The sequence below is a fragment of the Watersipora subatra genome, chromosome 10 (genome assembly GCF_963576615.1).
Source record: "Watersipora subatra chromosome 10, tzWatSuba1.1, whole genome shotgun sequence".
Classification (NCBI taxonomy): domain Eukaryota; kingdom Metazoa; phylum Bryozoa; class Gymnolaemata; order Cheilostomatida; family Watersiporidae; genus Watersipora; species Watersipora subatra.
The window spans coordinates 811,718-817,717 of record NC_088717.1 but is presented as its reverse complement, the minus strand read 5'-3'; positions in this window follow the sequence as shown (position 1 = coordinate 817,717).

The window sequence follows — 6,000 nt, the reverse complement described above, 5'->3', positions numbered from 1 at the left end:
AACTATGCATCGGCTTCTCCGCTCGAATAACTCCCTATCTACAGCTTTTTATTCAGTATGTAAATGAGGAACTTGTGACGTCTCAGATAGCAAACGACACCCTTTTCCCTTTCTGTAATCTATCACAGTTTCCTTTTACCAAGAATATCATGTATAGAGGTTTTATTATTAGGTATGAGCTCGCTTGCGTTTTCTTGAAAATTGAGCAGTTTGTACTACTGACGGCTGTATTTATTCTATACATGCCTGATCATTGAGGTCTTCATAACATCACAATGTGTTTGTATCAAATCAAACTGTAAACAAGCAACTTTTTATTAGAAACAGCTACCATTGTTATGATCTCTATATAATACTTGTTATACTATACTAGTACCCTGGCAGCCGTGTGTGCCCGAGAGATGTCAGGTGTAATAACTATGCATACAATTGTTCCAATACAGAGTAAGACAGTCGATTGACACACGTGTTGGAATGTCGGTCTACCAGTGTGAATGTAGCAGATTGAACCCTGTATGATGCAATGCACCTAACTACCAACACCCAACCAAGGCTTTGGACAGACGGACAGATTACAAACAATGTATTTTTTTGGTTTATGGAAACATTTGTTCATAGAAACTCAGTCAATGTATTCAACATATTGCTTTGTTGCCAAAAATGGTTGGATAGTTGTCTACATGACATGATCCTTGACCTCTAGGATCGGTTGCAACACGTTGGCAAAAAGCCACTAATAAGAGGTTCCATTCACAACATGACGCATAACCACAGCCATGAAAGACTGTGAGCTGACGACTGAATGCTTGCAGTTAGCTTATGTCTCAAGTATTCTCCGCGAATCTAATGACTCATCACTACTCGCTGTCTTGGGTAACTCATATGGGATGGTGCAGAAGCCCTCCGGGCAGGTACGACTAAAGCTTGATGTCAAAGCAATACCATAGAGCTGCTGCTAAACTTCCTAATCTATGCAAACAAGTATTCTTTAAAAGAGATGAGTTGATGCCCGGCCGGCAGATAGATCATGCGCAAAGCCAACAAGACATTGTTAGCTTGTTACCATGGTAACTGCATGACTCTGTTCCATTGACTAGTCATGGGTGTTATCAATGGTGACCAGAGCTGCTCTAGTTATAAGAACCTGACTACATACACACCATGAACAATAATCAGTTACACCATTCAATGGTGTTCTAATATATATGTATACTATTGCTATGGTCAACGAGGAGTGAATATACAATTGTTCGTAAGGCTAGATGTACATTAAAAATGCTAAAAAGCGAGATTACGCCCACTCAAAGTGGCAAAGCCAAAATTATCTTCTACCGCAAGATCTGATCGAGGTCCTCCACTTGTTGAACTGTTATCGCATTCAAATTTTAGCCTCATTTATCCTAGCTGTCAATAAACTGCAAAACATATCAACTACCAATATCAATTTAATTCAGCTTGGCTCAGCATAGGGCCGGCTTGTCAGCTGTCCTAGATTGCTGCAAAGAGGAAGTTTCAACGATTGTGAAAAGTCGATTGTTGTTGCCCAGCGAGGCGATGTGTGCATTAGTGCTGACATTCGAATGATTCAAAACCAACAAGACCCTAATGAACCTTAACGTCTATTCAGCGTTAGATTTGACAAGACAGACATGCAATGGAGCTCAAAGCTCACCCTTAATCGACTTTGTGTTTGAGCAGTACCACCAGTCTTCCAAATGAGAAAGCTATATAAAACATTCCGCAGCTGAGTACATATAATCGAACGCTGCATACTAGATGGACACGCTAAAAAGTCTCTTCTGCAGGCCAGTGCTGTCGCTGTGTTTGGCACAGAGTACAGCATGTTTTACCAGAGCTTGTGTCACATTCACTAATTTTATCAATGTCAAGCACGCTTCAGAATTTAGCAAAGTCCAACGTAGCAGTGATATTTTTTGCATATAGCAAAGGGGTAGTCAGTGTAACCTTATTATTATTATGTAGATATTTTGTTTCAAGTATTCCGAAAACAACATCTTTAGAATGACTCAAGGTCGCTTGTCAAGCAGAAACATAAGTGGCAGCCTCCATTGTGCACCAAAATAAACTTCATACTACCCCCAGTTTCCTCAACTAGATAAACTGATGGAATCACGAAGAGACCATGCTGTCGGGACACAGCACACAGTAACGTAGGCTCAGGCAGTCTCTTACCTAAATCCAACTACAGAAAAATGGCAAGAGCTGTAGTAATGCATATTATAAAAATACTACTCGTTCAATTCTTCGCATTTTTACTCGTTGGCTGGAAATGAAGCTTGGACTGTGAACTTCATAGATCTAAATTGTCAAGTATACAAATATGCAGACCCATTGTCGGAGTCTGAGACCCTTGCATTACCATGAGTAGTTAAAATACCATTTGATAAACAGTACACGCTTTTTACTATAGATATTTATGGTATCGGTGAGCTGGTCTCTGTCAGCACGAGTGTCAGACGCCAGTCCAACCGGAAGATATGATGACCAGGTCCTTCTCAACTAAATGCTAGTTCTTTGGAGACCTCACTCATCTAACATTGTATTGGTACCGTTTCCTTACTCAAGCTACTTTTTGAATAAATAGTCTCATGGATTAGATCAATTGGAATATAATTTTTTTCCATTCTTGCAAATGCGGGTTCATTCTCTTTTCTAGTGTAGGAAGACTGAGCTGGTATACTACGGCATCTCTATACACTCACACGCTCCCAAGAGTCAAGTATAAGGCTGGTGTACCATCACATTTCTCGCACAACACATCGCACAACACATCGTGTCTCTCAAATGATGCTGCAAAGTCAAGCGAGGACCACTACTTCACTATCAGTGTTATTACTGGAATGATATAATAAAACGCTCACATGGTCAATTATCTCTAATAATAGTGGGGTGTATTCAAACTGAGTCATACTTGAGACGTGGCATTGCCCAGCCATAGAATTCAACGCGCAAACTAGGTCACTAGTTCTACTAAAAGTGCAGGGACCATACTGCTTGCATCGGAATGCCTATGAAGTATGTATAAATTGCTCTGTGGTCACTCCGACCACAGAAACGATCCCCAGAGAGTTGATACATCCAGCACTTCATTTTGAGAAAAGCTATAGCCATAACTATGTCATAGGATAGAGCTCCAGCTTTGGATGCAAAGGGGACAAGTTATGCTTGGTTGGTTTGCAGCAGCCGAAGCATGGCATGCATGATAAGTTTCAAGTAATGTGGTAAAAGCTGGTGTATCATCTCATTGTAACATTGGAATTAAGATCTGACCTTTTTGCAAAATCGACAATCGTTGAAAGTTCAGCGGCTAGCCATGTAATGAAACAAAGTCGCATTACTCGGGGCCTCTGCAAGGTCCGCGCATTTATTCTTAACCCTCTGACAACCTCTGCAGACAGACAGTCTTGCAGGAAATGACATCAGTGGACAAAACCGTTGTTACACAGATCCACGAGGTCAACTCCAGTTACAAGCATTACAGAATGCTCCATGTGAAAAATAGTTTTTTGAATTGCACCATGGCTGGTCCACTAGTGAATGGCACTATGGGAAAATAGGTAGTGGTTTGTGCTGCTAATCCTGTATTATTGTTTCAATCGGGTTTGATGCTGCTTCAACTTCGAATCATAAAAACGGTAAAACCTAAACGCATTCGACACCATTTCACTTGGTTAGATTTGTGGGAAAGCGTTCGCCGTGAGAAAGTGAGTCTAGTATAACGAGTTTTGTTTGAAAGAATCTTGGAAAGATCCACAATGTGTACCTCCGAATCATAGAAACATTAAGGTGTGAATTCGTCGGCAGCGGGCAACTCCGAACTCATTAAAAACATGGAAACAGTAATACACTACTAGTTTCAAACATATAGGGCGAGTCTCTGGCGGTTTGTCTATTCTGATGCAGCCGTAATAGCTAACGGGCACGGATATGAGAGAGTTTTTTTCTCTCAAACTTCCTATGTAACAATATATGCTGATCAAGTCGAACAGATTTCCAAACAATCTGGCCAAATTGTTAACCGGTGATTGACTAAAATGATTCTACTGCATCATGGAGTATACAGTGTGTCATTTTGGATATTGCATGTGCAGTGTTAGACATTTAGCGGGCAGTCTGGGGGATTGACAGCCCCAAATGGTTGTAGCCAGTGCAAAGTACTTAGTAGCTAGCTGGTTGTCCTTGAAATTCCCACTAAACCTGACAACTATTATCAACAAGCTTGTCAGAGACCAACGCTATTTCAGTTTCAATGTTTGGTCTCTACTCATAGATTACTTCAAATTTCAAGGTCATAATTAGCTCAAGGGGCAGCAGTTTAAAACGTAACTCGCTCAGCTTGCCAGAAATGCTTCTTTTCTAACTAGTCAGCTAAAGGTCATGAGCACAAAACTATCAAAATGAAATGAAATTTTTTTTCTTTATCGTTTTTCCATAAGAAGTGAATGATACAGATGTAGGCAGGGGCATCATCCATATTATCGTCTGGCCACAACTGCGCTCTACTATCCGCTATATTAAAGATGAACTTAAACCAAATTTAAGTAGATGTTATCAAAAAGTATCAGTATTTTTCTATCATTTGCAATTGTTTTGAGGCGTTTGAAGTGATCTGACTGTCAGGATGTTTTAGGATTAAAATCAACAAAACTTGATCGCGGTTAAGACCTCAGAAGAAATCCCGTGCCAAAATGAGGTCACTACTTTCGCGGCTGCTTCTCTCATTATCGACTATTGCATTCATGTTGAAGCGTTACGTGTCTCAATTCATTTGATCTCTTCCCCAAAGTGCAACTATAGACGTCATAGTTGCACTTTTGCTTGAACCTGAGCGTTTTAACCGCGATCAACTTTTGTCAATTTTAATCTTGAAACATTCTGGCAGTCAGATCACCACAAACATCGAAAACAATCGCAAAGAATAGAAAAATACTGATACTTGCTGATAAAATCCACAAAAATTCTGTGTAAGCGTTTCATAAGAATGTTAAATTTGCAGAACAGATAACATCACTGGGATTCAACCCTTTATAGAAGTTTGGTTTGTCAGCATTGGAGTTTAACAATAGAGACAATCTTCCCATAGAGAGCAGAGATTTGTTCTAGTCCCACAAGTGATAGGATAGAGATTGGAGGCAGTCAGATAAGACGCTATCAGCAGCTCTATCAGCAGCGGTAGGGCATTAGATGCCATCACATTTCATTGTACAGCAGATGCGTGTGATAGCTATTAGGGGGAGGGGCAGTCATGTAGACAGGCATGCTTTTAGACTCTCAATGCCTCCTCCATAATCAAAACAACGCAGAATCCGGGTTTTAAAAGTAATTGAAAAAACGATTGCAATGCGATATTCTCTGGCGGTGAAAGAGAGAAGATGCAAACATATTATTACAATCTAGCAAAAGAGTTCACATTCCAGCAAATTTATCATGTTCCACGTGAATAGGGAGAGAAGCATGCAGGCTGAGATTCTAAACTAGGAATCCAACATGGCGTTGAAAAAGAGGATGGGGTTAAACGTATGCTGTCTTTGCAACAGCAACTCTATATACCTGTGTCTTATCAACATGTCAGATAACTTAAATTAATTGTTTTATTTGCTGGGCTTCTGTATCCTTTTCAAAGAAATGCGTGTGAACTGCCAAGATCAGTGTGGTTATTTTCACGGTATATACGAGTATAGTGATAATAATAACATAAAAGGAGGCATGTATTACTAATACAGCACCTATTTGTAATAACCACAATTATGTTGTTTGGTGATACCAGAGCAAAAAGAAGTATATCACTGCTGTCTCAAGTGATAAGCCACTGATAGACGACATATTTTTACACATGTAACACATAGCACATGTTGTTGCTTTTTTTACAAGATGTCAGCCGGTAAAATTTATTGATTCCCTGTTTTAAAAGTAATTTTTTGCTGTGGCACGAACTTGAACAGATAAACTCTATCCTAATAACAGCACATCCACAGATGT